Raw genomic sequence first — 12,468 nt, forward strand, 5'->3', positions numbered from 1 at the left:
TGCCCCAAAGCAAGGGACTCAATTCCCCCATCCATGCAGCGAAGACACCCTCATCATTTGTCCCTGCTCACCCCTCCTCCTCCACACTGATCTTCTTCCCTAATGTGCATTCCCTTTGCATCTGTCTTCCAACTCATGACTCACTCGTGTCTGTGCTCAGCTGTGCGCGTGCAGAGACACAAATGAATTAACGATGCTGCGAACACAGGCACAAAACCATACTTGTGCTTATCTTCCAAGAAGAGTGGATTGTTGCAAATGTTTACTTGGAAATTTATTACATCTTAAACCTCCTGGGTCATCATGTTTACACTTGTTAAAATATCAACTTAAATCTCACAGGACACATTTGTCTTACAGTAGTGCGGCTGTTCAGTTCGGTCTTGTTCTACCAAAAATATCTATTTAATTTTTAAAGAAATGATTTTCAACTCCTGACACCGCACTATTGATGTCATTTGGCACCTACACTATTACTTGTCTTTTCAGAAGAGAGTTGGGTGATAATTGACAAGTTTGCAAGTCATCCCATACATGAGATATTAGACCACAAATATAGCCACAACCCACAAGAGGAAAATCACGTTTTGACAAGACGAAGAAAAGGGAATGAAGAATACGCTGTGTTAGAATAGCAGCAAATCAGTATGACAAATGAGTAGTCAGACTGAAGGTCGCAGGATCAACTCCTTGGACAGAAATCATGACGTGCACTATTCAGAATGTCTCTAAAAGATCAATTTGTAAGGTGGTTCTTTTATAACCTATAGAGGGTGGGGTTGCGGTGGGGGGGGGGGGGGTCTAGCAACTTGAAAGGATTCTGTTCATCCCAGCTTTGCAGGCCTGAGGCAGAGAGACGCATTGCAGATAGAAAGGGCCCATTATCATTTTTGAATAACCGAAGTCACAAGTCTGTTCCCCAAATGGGACATCGCTCAACAAATAGCATCTGATCAGAGTTGTGATTTGATGTGAGGTGGCACAGGTTTGAATAATAACTAGGGCAAGTTAAAGTTCGGTCTGCGTGTGCCAGTGCGAGTGCTGTAGATGAAAAAGATGTTTGATACATCAAACACGTTATTTCTTGGCAGCATTCTTGACGATCATTCAAAATGCGTAATTTTCCACACTCCGTGGTTATTACATGATGCCTCATGAGACACTCAAGACCATTTTTATCTCCTCAAATTGATTTTCAAATTGAATTGTCACAAATCCAATCAATGAAGTTTGTTGTGAAGAAAAACCAGGACATAGAGGTTTTCTTTGTGTTCATCTGGGCCAGGGAACACATTGGTAGGATGTGTGGCGTCAATGCAGTAAAAGTTTGGATTCCTTCGTTAAACATTTTATGAAGTAGATGTGATTGTGTAGCCTTAAAAAGGTAATGTGACTCCACCCGCATTGAGAGGAGCCAGATGAAGTGGCTTGGGCATCTAGTTAGGATGCCTCCCTGGCGAGGTGTTCAGGGCACGTCTGACCCGTAAAAGACCTCAGTGAAGATCCAGGACACTTTGGAGAGACTATGTCTCACAATTGGCCTGGGAATGCCTCAGGATCCGCCGGGAGGTCACCGGCTCCATCCAGCCCTTCACTCCCTTATATGGAATTAGGATTTCATGTGCATGTCCTGTCATTTCCAAGTGTCCATGAATGCATCAGCACTTGGTGCCAGAGGGGGTATGTGATGCACCTAAATGCAGCATTTCTAGAAAGAGCTAGCTCAGCACTGGTAGCAGTTTTTGCTAGTTTCCTGCTTCCCATGTGGAGTGTCCAGCCTTTGTGTGTGTTGTGTGACTCACCAAGGTAAAGATCCATGTTTATGATGTGTATTGAGCGTGTTTGTTGTTCATAATTTAAACTGTGTTGGAAGCTAAATGGAAGCTAGTTTGTGGCATTTGTTGGATGTGCACTTCTAAGCCATGTGCTTGAAATTGTTTGTCTGCTAACCAGACTCACCGACTAGTATGCTTGCTTTCATTAGTGTTGATCACTTACATTGACTGAATGTATTTACTGTGCATGCATTTACGTATGTGTGTCATGTGAGTGCTATTAGGTTGCTTTAATTTGCATTGTTTGTAATTGCATGTGTTCCTGTTGTTTAAACCACACACATTACCGTTTAGACACATTCAACAATTTGGACAAACCCACACTCTTCTGGACAAACACTTATTGTAAACATAACCCATCCACCTGTAGAATTAAGATGATTAAATTATTCTCTGACTGGAATCTTCCCATTGTGTTCCAACTTTAAAAGACCACTTAAAAAACACTTAAACCCCCCTCTTAACAGCCCTTGTAGCCACCTATGATATAGTAGGTATAGACATAATAATAAAAATAAGGCATATTAGACATAAATAACACATAGCATAGACACATACATTGATGCAATAATAACCCCCACAGGAAACTGGCCAGAAAAAAAAAAAAAAATCAGCACTAATGTAACATTACCGACACCCAGTTACGTTTGATAGATTACATTTAGAATGCGTTTTCTGAATGCCTTATGTTTCTATTTTTGTGCATTCAACCATTTATCTGCTTCAAAATGCTTAATTTAGGCCAACAATATGTATATTGACCTCACAGCTAGGAGACCAGGGTTCAATTCCCACCCTCGGCCATCTCTGTGTGGAGTTTGCATGTTCTCCCCGTGCATGCGTGGGTTTTCTCCGGGTACTCCGGTTTCCTCCCACATTCCAAAAACATGCTAGGTTAATTGATGACTCCAAATTGTCCATAGGTATGAATGTGAGTGTGAATGGTTGTTTGTCTATATGTGCCCTGTGATTGGCTGGCGACCAGTCCAGGGTGTACCCCGCCTCTCGCCCGAAGACAGCTGGGATAGGCTCCAGCACCCCCGCGACCTTTGTGAGGAAAAAGCGGTAGAAAATGAATGAATGAGTGAATGAATATGTATATTATGCTTAAATATGCATTTTGGACTGATATTTAACCAAAATAAAGAAATGTATTAATTTAGTTAGATATAGTGAAGCCACAAAATCCAAACTGTGACACAGAAAAAATGACTGTACTGAGATCCGCTTATTATTTTAAATTATAAACACCACAAAAATTGCCTGAATATAGAAACACAACTCTGAACTGAACTATGCTGCTGTTATGTGTAGCCCAAATGACAAAATTCTGCATGTCACATAGTGTTTTCTCCTGTGATTATGATGAAAACATTTCCATCCATCTGTTTTCTACATCACTTATCCTGTTCAGGATCACAGGCAGATTGTACCTGAGAAGTGGTCTAGACCCTGGACTGATCCAGGACTGACAAATAAATCCTTGCTCACACTGCAGTGCATTTCCAATTTGTTACTCACATCTGATTGTGAAGCTTTACTGCCTGCACTCAATTTTGCAAGTCATCAGATCTTATTTGTTGTGTCCAGACATCCTGGCTGTGTACTGGGCTGCACTGGTTGCTATAGTAACGATGTAAGCATGTTCACTGATGGCAAAAATGGAAATACTCCATGTAGCCATGACTCCAAATAGGAAGGTCTTTATCTTCGAAATGCTGTACATTGTGTGTCACGCTACAAGTGGTGTCAGTTCAATGTTTCATGTGCATGTGTGAATGTGTTTGCTGTGATTTACAAGTGTCCCTGAATGCAGCGGCAACTTTTGTGATGCACCTGAGGGCTGAGGGGGGGGGTATGAGCAATCTGTATTAACATATAAAACCTCCAAAAGAGTCTGAACCTGCCATGAACCTCACCACACGTCACTGATTAACGGTTTAACTGTTTATCTCCCCTCACCGTGAATGACTGAATGAATCAGATGTAGTGGCTTGTAAAATCACATCAAGTAGCAACATTCATAAAGTAAGTACGATCAGTAGCAGGCAAGGTTAATTGGAAAATGAGAAGGTTGTCATACACTCATACCAGAAGGATCACAAGCAAGCAAGTAGCACAAGCTAAAACTAAGCACCACAGTGGTAATGACATTAAAACAATTGTTCCTTGACCTATTTGATTAGAAACTAAACAGAGTGTTACAAATTGAAATTTCAAAATGGCCACGAGCGACTGTTTTTTTTTTTTTTCCCTTTGAAATACTCATCTGTCGCCACATAACAGTAGCAGTTTGGATTTTGCAGCTTGACACTACCAAGGTTTTTATAAATATATATTAATGAATGAATCATGGGCGGCACGGCGGACTAGTGGTTAGCGCGCAGACCTCACAGCTAGGAGACCAGGGTTCAATTCCCACCCTCGGCCATCTCTGTGTGGAGTTTGCATGTTCTCCCCGTGCTCCCCGGGTACTCCGGTTTCCTCCCACATTCCAAAAACATGCTAGGTTAATTGGCGACTCCAAATTATCCATCGGTATGAATGTGAGTGTGAATGGTTGTTTGTCTATATGTGCCCTGTGATTGGCTGGCGACCAGTCCAGGGTGTACCCTGCCTCTCGCCCGAAGACAGCTGGGATAGGCTCCAGCACCCCCCGCGACCCTCGTGAGGAAAAAGCGGTAGAAAATGAATGAATCATGCGTTTCGATGTTGAATATGGGCTATCATTCCTCAAAACATATGCATATTTAAGCAGTTGTTACATGTGTTTTGTAGGGATACTTGTTACAAACAAGTACGGGGATAAGAGTATAAAATTTGTACATTTCCTCATTATTCTTATTTGTATTGAAAGAAAATGCTCATCATTTATTTACTCTGTGATTGGCCAGTCACACACTGCAACCGCCTGTCCCTGCAGCAGCCACATACACGGTGCAATTGGCAGGTTAAAAACGGCGCGTGTTGCCTTTGTCACACTGCCTCCAATTTATTAGGATTTCTATTTAGGCTGTTTGGGTTTACATCTACAGTTACTTGGTAAACTTGTCTCGTAACGTACGTGGTGGATTTGACAAAAAAGCGCTGTGCAGGATTGTGTTGCGTGAGTCACTTATGCATCGAGGTAGCATGACCGCTTTTATTCTTGAAATGTATTTTTGCCTTGTTCCATGAAGTCATCATAAAACAGGTGTGCTACCTACAATTTTGTTCATTTTCAGTTTGCATTACATAGACTGGCCACAACGTTAGGTACACCTGCACAGTAGCTGCATCAAACACCCTGTATATATGGCTATGGTCAAATATTACACCCCACTCAATACGTTGCAGTATGCAAGGTCACTAGGTGCAATGGTCGGGAGGTGTCACTCACCATAATATTCGTTGAGACACACAATCACTAGAGTTGATCGCTGGAACCACAGGCTTTTATTGCAGCTTTGAATTACCAGGCGCAATAATCTCGAATAAAGGGCTACTGATGCAGATGTAACCCAGAAACTGCAGTCTGAATCCTTCCCGTCACTTCCTGTCCGCCACTCACCCCACACAGTTACAGCAACACACAAGCGCAAGTTTTATTTTTGTCTTAAATGGCTTATTTTGTATTATATTGAGTAATACCAGTGTTAAGGTGACCATAGGTATGTTATTTCATGTCTTGAGGGCTCTAATAATGTATAAAAACAACATGGATGTGTAACCCATGCACGGACAGGGAGAACATTTACACTCCACACAGAGAAACCGAAGTAGAGATTGGAACCCTGGTCTTCCCAATCTTCTACATGCTAACCACTCGGTCATCGTGCGGCCCGATTTTAGTTGTGTACATTTAATATATTTTGACTTTTGTTCTGAATCTGGAACCCTTATTAATAATGGTTGTGAATTTTATGCTTTAAACCAGAGGAACCGTTTAATTTTCCAGATTGCTGTTAGCACTTTGTTTCATAAGATCCGCAAGCCGGGCCAACTCAATGCTATTTTCTAAACAATCCGGCGTGTACTGCAATTTCATCCGGCAACGTGGCCCGGATTTGGCTCCTGGGTCTCAGTTTGACACATGTGCTTTAGAGAGAGATTATGTGATCCGGTTGTGTATGAAATTGAGTTACAACTTGTTTGCAAAGTCACAACGACCTTGACCAACTCATAGAATTGAGTTCATCGACAAGCAAACGTCATGTTGCTGATAGATTATTTAATATTTAGATTAGGGTTAGGGGGGTTAGGGTTATATTACTTACTTTATATTATTTAATATTTCCATTTTCACTACCAAGACAAATACTCATCCTTTATAAGATGCAATTCTACCTTACAAAGAAAAGAATGCAGGTTAACAATATGCTTATAACCGTGGCTGTAGTTGTGGCATTGCATTATATTATACTGAGAGTTTTTTCGTCTGGTATGTTTGCATTTGGACTGACTTTTGTCATCGTTGTAGCAAAAAGAGAATGTTACCAAAACAAAAAAACAGCAGGAGTAGGTAATTAATTGTGTTTGCCCAAATCGCCATTCTAGCAGCTGTGGATTTGGCTCCAATTCATGGCTAATTCTACATTCCTGACCCTTGTCTGTGTGCAACAGAGTCTTGGAACCAACTACTACTGGTGTGTACACTGTCGAATGTGACTGCCAGCAGATTCAAAAGAGGTGGCACTCATTCTTGCCAATGTTTTACTAAAGAAGGAAAACAAATTCAGTGTGTCAGTCTGACTGCCAGAGCTGTGATTGCAGTAATACGGTGGCGTTGTCGAGTGGAGCCGTTGTCTTTGCACATCGATGGTAGCGCGTCAGACTCGATCAGAAGCGGTGCTTGATAGAGCAAAGCGCAGCTCAGCACAATACCCTTATGGAAAAAAAATATATTGCAGTATATTGGCAAATATAATGCAATGTATTAGGAAATATATTTCCATATATGGGATCTTACGTATGTTTATATTTTCCAATATATTGCAATATATGCATAGATCATATATGTGTATATATTGATACATAAAAAATATCTTGCGATCAAGACCAAAAAACTATATTTTTACATATATAAAATTGCATATAATTTGGGATATATAAACTCATATATTTCAATATATTGAAAGCGGCAATAATTTGTATATTCTGCAATATATTGCCATATATTACATGAATATATAATATAGTGTATATGTACAAAAACATATTATTCCATGTATTTATAATATATAATGTATTGGAAAATATAATGGAAAAATAATATATTATAATATAATACAATATATTTAAAGTAATATATTGAAAAATATGTTTTCTTTTCGTAAGGGTACAACAACATGAACAACAATGTTCAGGAGGCACACTGCCACTAAGTGTTGTTAACAAAGTGCTTACTTTTTCTCAAAGACAAAGTTGTATCAAGACGTGCATAAAGATATGTATGCATGTATCAACTTTCACCGAAAGATCTTACTTGAACTTATTTTTGAAACACAATAGACGCACAACATGCTTGTGTACACCTGCTCAGATTTTGTTCAACTGCATAGTCAAATCATTTCCTTTATTCTTTTTTTATCATCTAACTGTAGAGTTGTGTGCCACACTTCTCCCCAGAGCCAAGGTAAGGGTGAGGAGATGCCACCCTCTTTCCAAAGCAACTCATGTTTACTCTTATGCAGAATGACAAGCACATGCAGGGAAACTGACAACATGCAAGTGTAAATTAGGTCCCCTGTCTTCCCAGCATTAATTATGAATTAAATATAATTGCGGTGGGATTTACTGAAGTCAAATTCATTTGGACTGACTGTAATATGAATGGTTCCGTTGCTACAACAAGCTGTACCTTTTTTTTTTTTACGAGCAATGTTTCTGAAGAAGAGCAATGTTTCTGTCACCAGCCAGGCATAAACATTTCGTATTGTATAATCTCCAGTAAAAGCTGCCATGTACAAATGCTTTTCCAAACATTAATGTTGATAAGAGCTTTTCTTATTACCTTATTACATATACCACGCTCTACTGTATAAAGTGCAAAAATGGGTGAGGACACGGTGATTAACGAGCATGTCACGTTCATTTAAACACACATTAGACTCTTTTCTCCAGTGGGGTATGGTGAGTCTGAATGCTAATATGTTTATATACAACTTTTACAATTTGTATGTGCACTGGCGATGTAATACAAGCTTAAATACTGGTAAACCGGCCAAAAACCGGTTTCTTATACATCATTGCTGCACAAGAACCCCCAATGGAGCCAAAGAAAGCTGTTTTGATTAAGAATATGGCTGAGCGATATATTTATATATTTAAAATATCAATATTTCTTTTAAGCACAACATCAAAAACATGCATATCATTTATATCGATACAGACTGGATTTGATGCGGACATCTCATGTTCCAAGATGAGAGTGTAAGCTAGTTACAACAGCTCCGTATCTTCCGCAGTGTTTTTAGTGTTTAATAGTGCTTTATTTAGTACTTTCTATTGTTTTTGTGCCATATGGACCCCTTAAGCAAGTGTGCAGCTATGGATGTCCATCTTGTTACGATTATAGCTTGCCTCTTGCTCCATTGTTTACACTCGGGGGCACCTGTTAGCTCTAAGCCTCTTTGCTACTTGGAGCGATCAGAGATCCTCGTGGCGATATGAAGGAGGAGAGGCTGCATAGTGGGAGTGAACAGCAAAAAAGACGGTATAAAGGTTGCTGTATGAAGATATCTGTCTTTATGACGTCTGTCGTCATGGGGAACGTGAGATGGAAGCGCTAAACGTGAATGCAGCATGATTGCAATGAACATTGAACATTGGGGGGTTATGAACGCTTAATTACACCATGAAATATTTGAGAGCAGGACTATTCCAATTCTAATAGTGACAGATTTACAAATGATGTATTTAAATAGATGTTCAAAGTCAAATGGTAAAATAGGAATTTGAGACTGTTATATAGGAGCCTTTTTTGACAAAAAAAAAATCAGAAAATACATTTTTGCCCTTGAAATAATGCCTCTGTGCATGTGTGACAACGTTACATCACATTGCCAATCACTTTACATTTCTGCTTTGTGGGAAGGCAATTCACCACAGTCCTCAAAAGCAGTTTTGAAGGTAAGATTGAGATACTATTTTTGACTCAAGTACAGAGCTGTGAAAATGTCAGGTGAAAGATCACAGACAAAAAGTCAGGGCCGTTTCTAGTGAAAAACAGGCAGCAAGCAATACGGTAGGAGATTTTTTTTTTTTCCCCATCTAAAACTAAAAGAAACCATTTTATTTCAATAGTGAAGAGGAAATGCCAGTGCTGCTGAAAAGATTGCATTCATCAGAAATATCAAGGTAGTTTGCACATGCTTTACATCCAGCTAAGAATTAACTATTGCTTAATGTAGCATTATATCACTTGGACAATTATGTTAATTACAGTATAGCCACTCAATTTTAACAGGAGATAATGGTTCTTTTACTGTATTCTTTGATGAAAGAAAATGGGAGGCAAATGAACAGTGTATTTTCAGCCAACTGTCATTGATTAGAGTTTCTCACGCACATTCTAGGCTAAAATAGAAAAGCAAGGCAACAAAACTGTTTACTCTGATGTTATGAACTTCAAGGGGAAGTGCACTTTTTGGGGAAATCCACAATCCTGAAACATGTGAAACATGAACATGTATTTCTTTCCATTTCCTGTGCATTTTAACAAGACTCATAACTGCATCTAAATGATAGAAAACAGAATACACACAAAATACCAGCCTGAAAAAAAGCCTACAGAGCATTAAATGTCCTCCCAACTTGCAAAAAAGTGGACCTATTCTAATGACAACAGATATAGAAAACTGTCCTGTGAATGAGAGCCCGGTGCACGATTGTGTAGAGAAGCTAATTTTCACTCAGTGGGGTTATAATGAGCATTTCATCGTCATCATACCGGCTGTTACCATTACAGGGCTCCAGACTACAACAAAATGGTCGCATATTGCTACTAAAATATGTGACATTTTTCATCTACTCGCGCATGTGCGACCAGATAAAAACGTGCTTTGAGTTGTCAAGGGACTTTGCCCCTTACTCCAGTCCCTTATCAGACGCTCATTGTCGTTAGACTTTTCTGCCATTTTTGTCTCTCTGGCGGCAGTTCGCTAGCTAGAATTATCCACCTATCCACCGGTCTATGGGCTTTGACCAGAGTGACATTTTGTCTTTAAAATAAACAAGTAATATGGTTCGTTATGGAACACTATTATGTCTCCCACGGGGAAGCTACAGTGGCTGTCACCTTCATAGGGTACGTGCTATAATGACATATAATGCTATATAATGACAAAAACACATTAAAACAAAAATAGATGCGGATTTAATATTAATATGTACATGTATATGGCCCACCCTAGGCCATGTCTGTGTGGAGTTTGCATGGAGTTCTCCCCGTGCATGCGTGGGTTTTCTCCAGGTACTCCGGTACACATTCCAAAAACATGCATGTTGGGTTAATTGACGACTCCAAATTGTCCATAGGTATGAATGTGAGTGTGAATGGTTGTTTGTCTATATGTGCCCTGTGATTGGCTGGCGACCAGTCCAGGGTGTATGTCGCCTCTTGCCGGAATTCAGCCTGGATAGGCTCCAGCAGCCCCCAGATAAGCGGTAGAAAAGGAATGAATAAAAATATAGAAATAGTTACATCTAATAATGATCAATGTTCAGTGCAATCATGCTGCATTCACAGTTAGCATATCCATCTCACGTTCCCCATGACGACAGACGTCATAAAGACATACGTATGTCTTTATACAGTAACCTTTATACCATCTTTTTTGCTGTTCACTCCCACTATGCAGCCTCTCCTCCTTCATATCGCCACGGGGATCTCTGATCGCTCCAAGTAGCGAAGAGGCTTAAAGCTAACAGGTGCCCCCGAGTGTGAATGATTGGCTCACGAGGTGTATGCTGCCTGGCTCAATATATTGCAGTTTTCACCTTGCAATTTTAAACTTGTTTCATAACTACACCGTGCATTATTTCAATACCGTACGGATACGAATGCAGATAATTTAGATGGCAGAACAGATACAGATATTGGTGAACTTGCTCATCCCAAATTGATTGGTTGGCTCTACCTTATTTATTGTTGCAGGAGTTGGCAATTTTATTGCTGACAAACTTATCCTCCACACGTCAGTCCAGTAGTTGACAGTAATGTGCAAATGAGCTAGTTTACCAACCCACATTAATTCCCAAAGAAGACGGCAGGTCAATGTGTGTGAAAAGAGGGCAGTATTGCAGTTCTAATGTACTGCATATGATGCCGCCAATGAGGCCTACCTGAAGCTGGGTACAATAATGCAGTGAAAATGAGAGGAATTGTGAATATTTACTTTGCAAGTCCATTTCGGTGTGTGCCCCTAATATTTTCTGCTTGCACTCCAAAGATTTAAAGTTGGATGGTGCTCCTAGTAAAAAAGGTTAGTCTAGAACCCTGCGATAGAAAACATACAAGCAAAAGGTACTGTGGTACGTGCAATGTGTACTTCCACGTTCTTGTAAGCCGCCATGATAACTTCAAGTTGTGATAAAGTCTCTCATTGTCAGCCACTGCAAGCACATTCAAATTTTTATTTTATTCAAGATTGTTCTTTTGTAGGTTCAGGTTTCCAGAAAACACAATACCCAATTAGAAGTGTTCTTCCTTTCGGGTGCACGTAAATCATCACATCTTCATCCGATCCACATAATACTCTCAGTGACGCAAGTACACTAATTTCAACCCTGTGTAGAATAATAGCCTTGTGTTGCTTGGCGACAGTTCACTTTGAGGTAGATGTAAAAGCTTTTTTAAATGAAGGCTAAAAACATTGTGGCATCTTTGGGTAGCGTGAGCAAACGTCTTGTTTTCCCCAGCGTGTCCTGTTTTCACGTCCTATCCTTGCCGTTCTGTTTTTTTAAGTAATGAAAATGTCCTGGTGTTGATTTTTATTATTAGGCCAACACTGCTACATGTCACTAAAATTTTAATTAAAACTTAAATTATTGTTATTTATTCTAAATTATTTAAATAATTTGTACAAATTACTGTTTACGCTGTACATTGTCGTTCGTATTTGATGTAATCTATTTATTCTCCACATTATTATTTATTATTACACGGGAGCCAGGCAATGACATTTCGTTGGCAATTTCACTGCTGTTATTGTGCAATGACAATAAAGAAAGTCTATGTCTATGTCTAAAGATACAGGAATAAAGATAGCTATTATTTCATTTATTCAAAAGATCTTAAAGTTATTTTTGAACCATTGAAACTCATCAGAGCAATATTATTTTAGGTATACTAACAAGTTGAGGACTTCTAAGAAGTAAAAGCACTTCAGATTTAAACCATACCAATAAACCATTGCTGTTTGGTGGTTGAATACAGCCTGTTATTTGTAACAAGAAATACATTTTTGAAGCAAATTTTACTTTTTTTTGCCTAAATTAAGCATTTTGAAATGTTAGGGGTGTCACCCAAAGACAAGATGATGCTCGAGATTGGATACACAAGAATGAGAAGAGATTTTGAGATTAATTTTCATTCAATCCCAGCCATTCATAACACAACCGCTTCAGTACTGGCCATTTTAGATTATTTTGA

At 39.3% G+C, this 12,468-nt stretch overlaps 1 protein-coding gene and 1 long non-coding RNA gene across 5 annotated transcripts in view; one reads left to right on the plus strand and one right to left on the minus strand.

Annotated features, from left to right (window-relative positions):
• pcdh9 (protocadherin 9) overlaps positions 1-12,468 on the minus strand; it is a 213,441-nt gene that overhangs the window by 170,816 nt on the left and 30,157 nt on the right. The gene's annotated exons all lie outside the window — the stretch shown is intronic.
• Positions 1,772-12,468, plus strand: part of LOC144901593 (uncharacterized) — a 137,791-nt gene continuing 127,094 nt past the window's right edge. The window contains exon 1 of the long non-coding RNA XR_013629647.1: positions 1,772-1,806. This is a non-coding gene — a long non-coding RNA (uncharacterized LOC144901593). The remainder of the gene's footprint in view (positions 1,807-12,468) is intronic.

Source organism: Doryrhamphus excisus, linkage group LG13 (assembly GCF_037039965.1).
Source record: "Doryrhamphus excisus strain RoL-2023G ecotype Guam linkage group LG13, RoL_Dexc_Guam_v1.1, whole genome shotgun sequence".
NCBI classification, from domain to species: Eukaryota; Metazoa; Chordata; class Actinopteri; order Syngnathiformes; family Syngnathidae; genus Doryrhamphus; species Doryrhamphus excisus.